Consider the following 12,153-nt stretch of genomic DNA (forward strand, 5'->3'; position numbering starts at 1 on the left):
TTGGAAAGATATCGCCATTTCTTCACTGTCGCTGGGTCAAAATCTGGAACTCTTTCCCTAACTGCACTGTGGGTGTACCTACACTTCAGTGACTGCAGTGATTCAAGAAGGCAGCTAGCCACCACCTTCTCAAGGGAAATTAGGGATGGGCAATAAATGCTGGCCTAGCCAGCAATGCCCACATCCCATGTATGATTTTTCAAAGACCTCATCTTACTGAATTGAGTGACATTCAGATTAGTTAGCTGAGCTACTGAATTCAGCATTTTAATAATGGAGCACCTCTGCAGGTGAGTGTGCACAGTGTGATAGCCTTCTCAAGCGAGGGGTCAAATGGCCATTCCTGAGACTTGAGTACATAATCCCAGGATGACACGTTAATGCAGCACCGGGGTACACTGCACTGTCAGAGGTGCTGTTCTGTGGATAGCTGTGGATACGTGGTTTGTCTGTCCACCGAGGTAAAGACCAAAAAAACTGCAATATTCAAAGAGTTGAAGACGAAGGAAACTCGCACATCCGCTACAACACTTGCCAATTTTTATAGATGCACCATAGGAAGCATCCTTTCTGGTTGTATCACAGCTTGGTATGGCTCCTGCTCTGTCCAAGACCGCAAGGAACTACAAAGAGTTGTGAATGTAGCCCAATCCATCACGCAAACCAGCCTCCCATCCATTGACTCTGTCTACACTTCCCACTGCCTCGGCAAAGCAGCCAGCATAATTGAGGACCCCACGCACCCCGGACATTCTCTCTTCCACCTTCTTCTGCTAGGGACAAAAGCACAAAAGTCTGAAGTCACGTACCAACTGACTCAAGATCGGCTACTTCCTGGCGGCCATCAGACTTTTGAATGAACCTACTTTGCATTAAGTTGATCTTTCTCTGCACCCTAGCTATGACTGTAACACTACATTCTGCACTCTCTCCTTTCCTTCTCTATGAACGGTATGCTTTGTCTGTATGGTGCGCAAGAAACAATACATTTCACTGTATGTTAATACGTATGACAATAATCAAGAATTTTGTTGGCTGACATTGCACCCTAACTATGTTAAGTTAAAGTTAATTTATTAGTGTCACAAGTAAGGCTTACATTAACACTGCAATGAAGTTTACTGTGAAATTCCCCTAGTCCCCACACTCGGCGCCTGTTCGGGTCAGTGCACCTAACCGGCACGTCTTTCAGACTGTGGGAGGAAACTCACGCAGACACAGGGAGAATGTGCAGACGCCACACAGATAGTGACCCAAGCCGGGAATCGAACCTGGGTCCCTGATGCTGTGAAGCAGCAGTGTTAAACACTGTGCTGCCATGCTGTGCTGTCGTGTCTGTAACACTACATTCTGCAACTTATTCTTTCTTTCTCCTCTATGTACTCTATGAACGGTATGTTTTGTCTGTGTAGCGCGCAGGAAACAATACCTTTCACTGTATACTCACACATGTGACAATAACAAATCAAATCAAATCAAGATGTCTGCTGGCTGACAATAAACCCTCAACCAATAATATTTTTTACTAAAGCATCTTGTTGTTTATTTCATTGCTATTTGTGGCATCTTACTATGCACAGATTAGCAGCTGCGTTCCGACATTACAGCAAGCCAAAGCTACCAGGGGGTCATGAAAAACCCGACACGGTGGCACGGTGGTTAGCACTGCTGCCTCACAGCACCAGGGACCCGGGTTCAATTCCAGCCTCAGGTCACTGTCTGTGCAGAATCTGCACATTCTCCCCGTGTCTGCGTGGGTTTCCTCCGGGTGCTCCGGTTTCCTCCCACAGTCCAAAGATGTGTGGGTTAGGTTGATTGGCCATGCTAAATTGCCCTTAGTATCAGGGGGATTAGCAGAGTAAATGATGGTTACGGGAATAGGTCCTGGATGGGATTGTGGTCCGTACATTTGGTCAATGGACCAAATGGCCTCCCTCTGTGCTGTAGGGATTCTATGTACCAATGCAAGTCATGCTTTCTGCTTGTTAAGGTCTGTTGAATCAGGCTGATTTATTTGCAGTTAAATCTAACCCGGAGAAAGCAGTGTTTGTGGCCCATTTCACATTAATCTCCCTTCAACTCAAAGCCACATTAATCCCACGTTGACAGAACTTGCTGCTGAGCATGTTGCAACATCAATGCAAATCAAATTTCCGAATTTACAGGGCTCACGGATGGGATTTGCTGTTTCACAAAGCTACATAAAATGCAGTCAGATGGTGAAATAAATGTTAAAAGATAAATGCTGCCTCACAGCGCCAGGGACCCGGGTTCGAATCCCGGCTTGGGTCACTGTCTGTGTGGAGTTTGCACATTCTCCTCGTTTCTGCGTGGGTTTCCTCTGGGTGCTCCGGTTTCCTCCCACACTCCAAAGATGTGTGGGTTAGGTTGATTGGCCATGCTAAATTGCCCGTTAGTTTCAGGGAGATTAGTGGGGTAAATACCTGGGATTACGGGGGACAGAGTCTGGGTGGGATTGTTGTCAGTAGAGGATAGATGGGCCAAATGGCCTCCTACTGCACAGCAGACTCCATCTCCCTGGCCCTGCACTCAACCCTGGAACACCTAGATAACAAAGACACTCATGTCAGACTCCTATTTATTGACTACAGCTCAGCCTTCAACACCATTATTCCTACGAAACTCATCTCCAAACTCTGTGGCCTGGGCCTCGGCTCCTCCCTCTGCGACTGGATCCTGAACTTCCGAACTCACAGACTGCAATCAGTAAGGATAGGCAACAACACCTCCTCCACGATCATCCTCAACACTCGTGCCCCACAAGGCTGTGTTCTCAGCCCCCTCCTATACTCCTTATACACCTATGACTGTGTGGCCAAATTCCCCTTCAACGCGATTTCCAAGTTTGCTGACGACACCACTGTAGTGGGTCGGATCTCAAACAATGACGAGACAGAGTACAGGAATGAGATAGAGAATCTGGTGACCGGGTGCGGCAACAATAACCTCTCCCTCAATGTCAACAAAATGAAGGAGATTGTCATCAACTTCAGGAAGCGTAAAGGAGAACGTGCCCCTGTCTACATCAACGGGGATGAAGTAGAAAGGATCGAGAGCTTCACGTTTTCAGGTGTCATAGAGTCATTGAGGTTTACAGCATGGAAACAGGCCCTTTGGCCCATCTTGTCTATACCGCGCTTTTGTTTTAAACTTCTAAGCTAATCCCAATTGCCCACATTTGGCCCATATTCCTCGATACCCATCGTACCCATGTAACTGTCTAAACGCTTTTGAAAAGACAAAATTGTATCTGCCTCTACTACTACCTCTGGCAGCTTGTTCCAGACACTCACCACCCTCTGTGTGAAAAAATTGCCCCTTTGGACACTTTTGTATCTCTCCCCTCTCACCTTAAACCTATGCCCTCTCGTTTTAGACTCCCCTACCTTTGGGAAAAGATATTGACTATCTAACTGATCTATGCCCCTTATTATTTTATAGACCTCTATAAGATCATCCCTCAGCCTTTTACGCTCCAGAGAAAAAAGTCCCAGTCTATCCAGCCTCTCCTCATAATTCAAACCATCAAGTCCCAGTAGCATCCTAGTAAATCTTTTCTGCACTCTTTCTACTTTAATAATATCCTTTCTATAATAGGGTGACCAGAACTGTACACAGTATTCCAAGTGTGGCCTTGCCAATGTCTTGTACAACTTCAACAAGACGTCCCAACTCCTGTATTCAATGTTCTGACCAATGAAACCAAGTATGCCGAATGCCTTCTTCACTAATGAGTTCCTCGTCAGTATAGTGGTTAGTATCCCCGCCTGTCACGCGGGAGGCCAGAATTCAATTCCCTGACGGGAAAAAGCATAATTTTGGGCGGCACGGTAGCACAGTGGTTAGCACTGCTGCTTCACAGCTCCAGGGACCTGGGTTCGATTCCCGGCTTGGGTCACTATCTGTGTGGAGTTTGCACATTCTCCCCGTGTTTGCGTGGGTTTCCTCCGGGTGCTCCGGTTTCCTCCCACAGTCCAAAGATGTGCGGGTTAGGTTGATTGGCCAAGCTAAATTGCCCCTTAGTGTCCTGGGATACGTAGATTAGAGGGATTAGCGGGTAAATATGAGGGTTAGAGGGATTAGCAGGTAAATATGTAGGGATACGGGGATAGGGCCTGGGTGGGATTGTTGTCGGTGCAGACCCGATGGGCCGAATGGCCTCTTTCTGTACTGGAGGGTTTCTATGATTTCTATGATACTCTGTCCACCTGTGACTCCACATTCAGGAGCTTTGAACCTGTACCCTGAGATCTCTTTGTTCTGGAACTCTCCCCAACATCCTACCATTAACTGAGTAAGTCCTGCCCTGGTTCAATCGATCAAAATGTGTCACCTTGCATTTATCTAAAGTCCCACTGGCTCAATTGATCAAGATCCCGTTGCAATTGGAGATTATTTTCTTCAATGTCCACTATGCCATCTGCAAACTTACTAACCATGCCTCTTATATTCTCATTCAAATCATTAATATAAATGACAAAAAAACAGTGGACCCAGCACCGATTCCTGAGGCACACCGCTGGTCAAAGGTCTCCAGTTTGAAAAACAACCTTCTACCATCCTACAGACAAAACATACCATTCGTAGAGAAGGAAAGGAGAGAGTGAAGAATGTAGTGTTACAGTCACAGCTAGGGTGTAGAGAAAGATCAACTTAATGCAAGCTAAGTCCATTCAAAAGTCTGACAGCAGTAGGGAAGAAGCTGTTCTTGAGTCGGTTGGTACATGACCTCAGACTTTTGTATCTTTTTCCCACGGAAGAAGGTGGAAGAGAGAATGTCTGGGGTGCGTGAGGTCCTTAATTATACTGGCTGCTTTGCCGAGGCAGCGGGAAGCGTAGACAGAGTCAATGGATGGGAGGCTGGTTTGCGTGATAGATTGGGCTACATTCATAACCTTTTGTAGTTCCTTGTAGCCTTGGGCAGAGCAGGAGCCATACCAACCATGGACTGTGGGAGGAATCCAGGGCACCCAGGGGAAACCTATGCAGACACGGGGAGAACGTGCAAACGCCACACAGACATTGACCCAAGCCAGGAATCGAACCCAGGTCGCTGGCACTGTGAGGCAGCAGAGCTCATCACTGTGCCACTGTGCTGCCAGGGTAGTGCCTTTAATTGAGTCCTTAAGTGGTGCCATTATCTGGATTGTTTGTACCTGCACAGTTGAGATTCCTGCCACCATGCCACTATCCCAGTGACAGGAAAAGATTGGCATCCTCTCCCCCGCCATGTTGCCAGCCCTCCCACCTCTCGACCAATCAGCATTGAGCCTGGGATATTCAGCATCGCTTCAGTTGTGTTTTGTATGGTAGATGTGAAAGATTGAGACTAATTATGTACCCTCAGGTATTACAACCTCTAACATCTAACATGTCTGTGCCAAAGAGACAGGTGAAGGTGCAAAGAAGTTTCTTTCCTCATCCGAATTTGATTTTTTTTAATTGTTGAAAGCGAACCAAAAAATGTCAGGTAGAGGAAGAAGCAAAGTGATTGTCGATGCGGGACCCTCAGGTCACCCTCTACCTGCCCCTGTGGATAGCGAGTGCAGGTAGAGAGGAGTGGATAGAGGATTGGGCGGCAGGGGAATAGGGGTAACAGGGAGGACAAAGGAGTTGGATGAGGAGTTCAAATTGGAAAATCATAGAATCCATACAATACAGAAGGAGGTCATTCAGCCAACTCAGTCTGTACTGACCACAATCCCACCCTATCCCCGTAACCCCACATATTCACCCTGCTAATCCCCCTGACACTAAGGAGCAATTTAGCATGGCTAATCCACCTAACCAGCACATCTTTAGAGTGTGGGAGGAAACTGGAGCATCTGCAGGAAACCCACGCAGAAATGGGGAGAAAGTGTAAACTCTGCACAGACAGTGACCCGAGGCCGGGAATTGAACCCGGGTCCCTGGCGCTGTGAGGCAGGAGTGCTAACCACTGTGCCACCGTGCCATCCAGCAAGTCAAAATGGAGGAATAGTGATGTGGGGAAGAGGCTGTGATTGTGAGGTGGTGATAGATTTGAGGCGCTCTGAGAATGAGTGGACACAAGGACAAGGGGTGGAAAGGCAGCTCCAGATGTCTTGTGGGTACCTCACAGATACCCCAATTATCATCTGCCCCGGTGGTGAGGCTCTCCCCTGTTACGTCCTATCCAAAGTAGCCACAGCGTTCCACCTGAAAGAAAAGGGGATTTAGAAAGTGAGGGAAAAAAAACAGAGAAAGAGAGAGATAAAAATAAATCGAATGGAACATTTGAAGCCAGAATTGGAAGAGCAGCAGAAGTATAAAAAAAAATTAGGATATAAAAAAATCAAAAAAAGGAGGGATTAATGTACACACCTCAACAGAACTGGGAGGCAGGTTTAAAATTCATTTACAGGGTGTGGGTGTCGCTGGCTGGGCCAGTATTTATTACCCATCTCTAACTGCACCCAGTGGGCATTTGAGAGTCAGCCACATTGCTGTGCATCTGGAGTCACATGTCAGCCAGACCGGATAAGGGCAGCAGATTTCCTTCCCTTCCCGCTGCCTTGGTAAAGCAGGATGTCCTTGCTTTCAAGAGAGTCCAGTGAAGGTTTACCAGGCTGATTCCTGGGATGGCAGGTCTGTCACATGAGGAGAGACTAAGTCGGTTAGGATTATATTCACTGGAGTTAAGAAGAGTGAGAGGGAATCTCATAGAAACTTATAAAATTCTAACAAGGTTAGACAGGGTAGATTCAGAAAGAAAGTTCCCGATGGTGGGGGAGTCCAGAATTAGGGATCATAGTCCAAGGATAAGGGGTAAATCTTTCAGAACTGAGGTTAGGAGAAATTTCTTCACCCAGAGGGTGGTGAATGTATGGAATTCACTACCACAGAATGTAGTTGAGGCCAAAACATTGTCTGATTTCAAGAAGAAATTAGATACCGTTCTTGGGGCTAAAGGGATCAAGGGATATGTGGGGAAGGAGGGATCAGGATATTGAATTTGATGATCAGCCATGATCAAAATGAATAGCGGTGCAGGCTTGAAGGGCCAAATTGCCTCCTCCTGCTTCTAGTTTCTATGTTTCTAAAAGCGGCCAGCATAGTCAGAGACCCCATGCATCCTAGACGTACTCTCTTCCATCTGGGATCAAGTGGATCCTTTGAAGAGTATAGAGGGCGTAGGATAGAGTTAAGATAGAAATCAGGAGGGCAGAAAGGGGACAGGAGATTGCTTTGGCAGATAAGGCAAAGGAGAATCCAAAGAGCTTCTACAAATGCATTAAGAACAAAAGAGTAACAAGGGAGAGAGTAGGGCCTCTTAAGGATCAACAAGGTCATCGATGTGTGGATCCACAAGAGATGAGTGAGATCCTAAATTAATATTTCTCATCAGTATTTACTGTTGAGAAAGGCATGGATGTTAGGGAACTTGGGAAATAAAGAGTGATATCTTGAGGAGTGTACATATTACAGAGAAGGAGGTGTTGGAAGTCTTAAAGCGCATCAAGGTAAATAAATCCCCAGGACCTGATGAAGTGTATCCCAGGACATTGTGGGAGGCTACGGAGGACCCCTAGCAGAGATATTTGAATCATTGACAGCCACAGGTGAGGTGCCTGAAGATTGGAGGGTGGCAAATGTTGTGCCTTTGTTTAAAAAGGGCTGCAGGGAAAAGCCTGGGAACTACAGGCTGGTGAGCCTCACATCTGTGGTGGGTAAATTGTTGGAAGGTATTCTGAGAGACAGGATCTACAGTCATTTAGAGAGGCAAGTACTGATTAGGGACAGTCAGCATGGCTTTGTGAGTGGAAAACCATGCCTCATGAATTTGACTGAGTTTTTTGAAGGGGTAGCCAAGGATGTAGATGAGGGCAGTGCAGTCATTGTCTACCTGGACTTTAGCAAGGCCTTTGATAAGGTACTGCATGGTAGATTGTTGCATCAGGTTAAATCTCATGGGATCCAACTGTTGAGTAGCCAATTGGATACAAAATTGCCTTGATGACAGAAAACACAGGGTGGTTGTAGAGGGTTGTTTTTCAAACTTGAGGCCTGTGACCAGCGGTGTGCCTCAGGGATCAGTGCTGGGTCCACTGTTATTTGTCATTTATATTAATGATTTGGATGAGAATATAGGGGGCATGGTTAGTAAGTTTGCAGATGACACCAAGATTGGTGGAATAGTGGACAGTGAAGAAGGTTATCTTGGATTGCAACAGGATCTTGATCAATTGGGCCAGTGGGCTGACGAATGGCAGCTGGAGTTTAATTTAGATAAATGCGAGGTGATGCAGATTGAACCAGGGCAGGACTTACTCAGTTAATGGTAGAGCGTTGGGGACAGTTACAGAACAAAGAGATCTAGGGGTACATGTTCATAGCTCCTTGAAACTGGAGTCACAGGTGGACAGAGTGGTGAAGAAGGCATTCAGCATGCTTGGTTTCATCGGTCAAAACATTGAATACAGGAGTTGGGACATCTTGTTGAAGTTGTACAAGACATTAATAAGGCCACACTTGGAATACTGTATGTAGTTCTGTTCACCCAATTATAGAAAGAATATTATTAAACTAGAAAGAGTGCAGAAAAGATTTACTAGGATGCTACCGGGACTTGATGGTTTGAGTTATAAGGAGAGGCTGAATAGACTGGGACTTTTTTCTCTGGAGCGTAGAAGGCTGAGGGGTGATCTTATAGAGGTCTGTAAAATAATGAGGGGCACAGATCAGCTAGGTAGTCAATATTTTTCCCAAAGGTCGGGGAGTCTAAAACGAGAGGACATAGGTTTAAGGTGACAGGGGAGAGATACAAAAGTGTCCAGAGGGACAATTTTTTCACACAAAGGGTGGTGAGTGTCTGGAACAAGCTGCCAGAGGTAGTAGTAGAGGCGAGTACAATTTTGTCTTTTAAAAAATTTAGACAGTTACATGGGTAAGATGGGGATAGAGGGATATGGGCCAAACTTGGGCAAATAGGGCTTGCTTAGCGGTTAAAAAAAATGGCAGCATGGACATGTTAGGCTGAAGGGTCTGCTTCCATGCTGCAAACCTCTATGGCTTAGGGGCATTGAGTTTAAAAATTGGCAAGGTACGTTGCAGCTTTATAGAATCTTAGTTAGGCCGCACTTGGAATATAGTGTTCAATTCTGGTCGCCACACTACCAGAAGGATGTGGGGGCTTTGGAAAGGGTACAGAAAAGATTTACCGGGATGTTGCCTGGTATGGAGGGCGTTAGCTATGAGGAGAGATTGGAGAAACTTGGTTTGTTCTCACTGGAACGACGGAGATTGAGGGTCGACCTGATAGAAGTCTACAAGATTATGAGGGGCATGGACAAAGTGGATAGTCAGAAGCTTTTTCTCAGGGTGGAAGAGTCAATTACTAGGGGGCATAGATTTAAGGTGCGAGGGGCAAGGTTTAAAGGAGATGTACAAGGCAGATTTTTCACACAAGGTGGTGGGTGCCTCGAACTCGCTGCCGGGGGAGGTAGTGGAAGCAGATACGATAGTAACATTTAAGGGGCGTCTTGACAAATACATGAATAGGATGGGAATAGAGGGATATGGTCCCCGGAAGGGTAGGGGGTTTTAATTCAGTTGGGCAGCATGGTCGGTGCAGACTTGGAGGGCCGAAGGGTCTGTTCCTGTGCTGTAATTTTCTTTGTTCTTCGTTCTTTGACTCTGTGATTCTGTATTCACTTTAGCTATGACTGTAGCAGTATATTCTGCACGCTCTCCTTTCCTTCTGTTATATAACTTTTAATTTAAACACTTTCCAAGCATTCCAGTTTAATGAGACAAACAAGGACAGTAATTCAATTGTTTCTTTATTTAACACTTCTAGTACCAACTCAAACATAAACAGTTGCAACTCATTAACTCCTTACTGAACTTTAACTCGAACTGAACATTAACTTTCAACTGAACCTTAACTCTTAAACTGAACATTAACTTTAACTAAACATCAACTTTAACTATTTAACTGAAAATAGATGCTACCAAGTTTAGGAAAATCTTGGCCAAGAAATATCCTCAATGTAGAATCTATCTTCTTGTTCTCCGAAGCATCCTTCAGGGTAGAAGTCTTGTTGCGATGGTTGGTATCTTCGATTTATCGCTCCCAAACAATGGACTGCATGACTCTTTATTCACGATTCTTCACGCGCTTCCGGAAGATTCTCAGTCATCCAGCCAACTATGCAACCAGAAACTGATCTCATGTCTCGAACATCCAATGAAATTACTTTTGAACGAAGCCATTACACTTAGTTCATTTTGACACGTCCCATACATAGCAGCCATAAAAATCAGAGTCACATTGTCTCGGTTAATGTAAACAACTTCCCTTATCTGGGAAGCTTCAGATCACAGCTCCCAGACCAGAGCCTCTTTACGACCTGCATCTGGTTTTAATCTATAAATTGACCAAAAATCCCAGCATGCTTCACTGTCAGCCAGAATAGCCACTTTAAAGCCGGAAGAGAAAATGCTGGAAAATCTCAGCAGGTCTGGCAGCATCTGTAAGGGGAGAAAAGAGCTGATGTTTTCCAACATTTTCTCTTTTGGTTTCAGATTCCATCATCCGCAGTAATTTGCATTTAGCCATTTTAAAGCCACTATTGTTAAATTATTGTTGTAGCCATTCTTTCTCCATCCACACCTCTCCTTTATGTACTCTATGAACGGTATGCTTTGTCTGCATAACGCGCAAGAAACAATACTTTTCACTGCATCCCAATACATGTGACAATAATAAATCAAATACATTGGTGAACCAGTTGGGTTTTCACAACAATCATTTATTAGACTTCTCGATTCCAGATCTTTATTGAAATCAAATTTCACTATCTACCATGGAGGGATTAGAACTCAGGTCCCCAGAGCATTCCATTTGTTATATATGAATAGAAATAGAATAGAAACCCTACAGTGCAGAAGGAGGCCATTCGGCCCATCGAGTCTGCACCGACCACAATCCCACCCAGGCACTACCCCCACATATTTTACCCACTAACCCCTCTAACCTACGCATCCCAGGACTCTAAGGGGCAATTTTTTTAACCTGGCCAATCAACCTAACCCGCACATCTTTGGACTGTGGGAGGAAACTGGAGCACCCGGAGGAAACCCACGCAGACACGAGGAGAATGTGCAAACTCCACACAGACAGTGACCCGAGCCGGGAATCGAACCCGGGACCCTGGAGCTGTGAAGCAGCAGTGCTAACCACTGTGCTACCGTGCCGCCCCTGGGTCACTGGATTGCTAGCCCAGCGACAACGCCACTTCGCCACTGCCTCCTTTCCTGCTGCTGTGGTCCAATCTTATAGGCAGCAGCCCCCTTTTCAATTCTTTTTTCTCACTCAAGGAGCTGATGATCAAATTTCAGTGAGTTAAAGCTTGATACAACATCAAACATGAATTTCAAAAACATCAATGTCAGAGCAATAAATTTCAAAAAAAGAGTCACTAATAAAAATGACCATTAAAATGTGGCCAGCAGAGTTCCCCAATGAAACCTTTCTGTTGCCTTTTTGGCTTCAGGATCAGAGCTAAGCAAGAGACAGGCTAAGCCCCACTCCAAGACCTACCCAGCCTCCTGCTACTCTCAGGCCTATCCAGCCTCCTGCCTTTCTCAGGCCTATACAGCCTCCTGCCACTTATGGGCCTACCAGGCTCCAGCCACTCCCAGACCTACCCAGCCTCCTGCTACTCTCAGGCCTATACAGCCTCCTGCCTTTCTCAGGCCTATACAGCCTCCTGCCTCTCATGGGCCTACTCAGCCCCCTGCCACTTATGGGCCTACCAGGCTCCAGCCACTCCCAGACCTACCCAGCCTCCTGCCAGTCTCAGGCCTATACAGCCTCCTGCCTCTCTCAGGCCTATACAGCCTCCTGCCTCTCATGGGCCTACCAGGCTCCAGCCACTCCCAGACCTACCTAACCTCCTGCCTCTCATATGCCGACCCAGCCTCCAACCACTCTCAGGCCTACACAGCCTTCTGGCACTCCCAGGCCTGCCCAGCCACTCCCAGGCTTACCCAGCCTCCTGCCACTCCCAGGCCTACCCAACCTCGTACCCAACCTCCTGCCACTCTTCACTACCTGACCTCCCGCCACTCGTTGGACCTTCCTGACCTCCTCCTGAATGCTGGATACTT

The sequence above is a fragment of the Mustelus asterias genome, chromosome 6 (assembly GCF_964213995.1).
Source record: "Mustelus asterias chromosome 6, sMusAst1.hap1.1, whole genome shotgun sequence".
NCBI classification, from domain to species: Eukaryota; Metazoa; Chordata; class Chondrichthyes; order Carcharhiniformes; family Triakidae; genus Mustelus; species Mustelus asterias.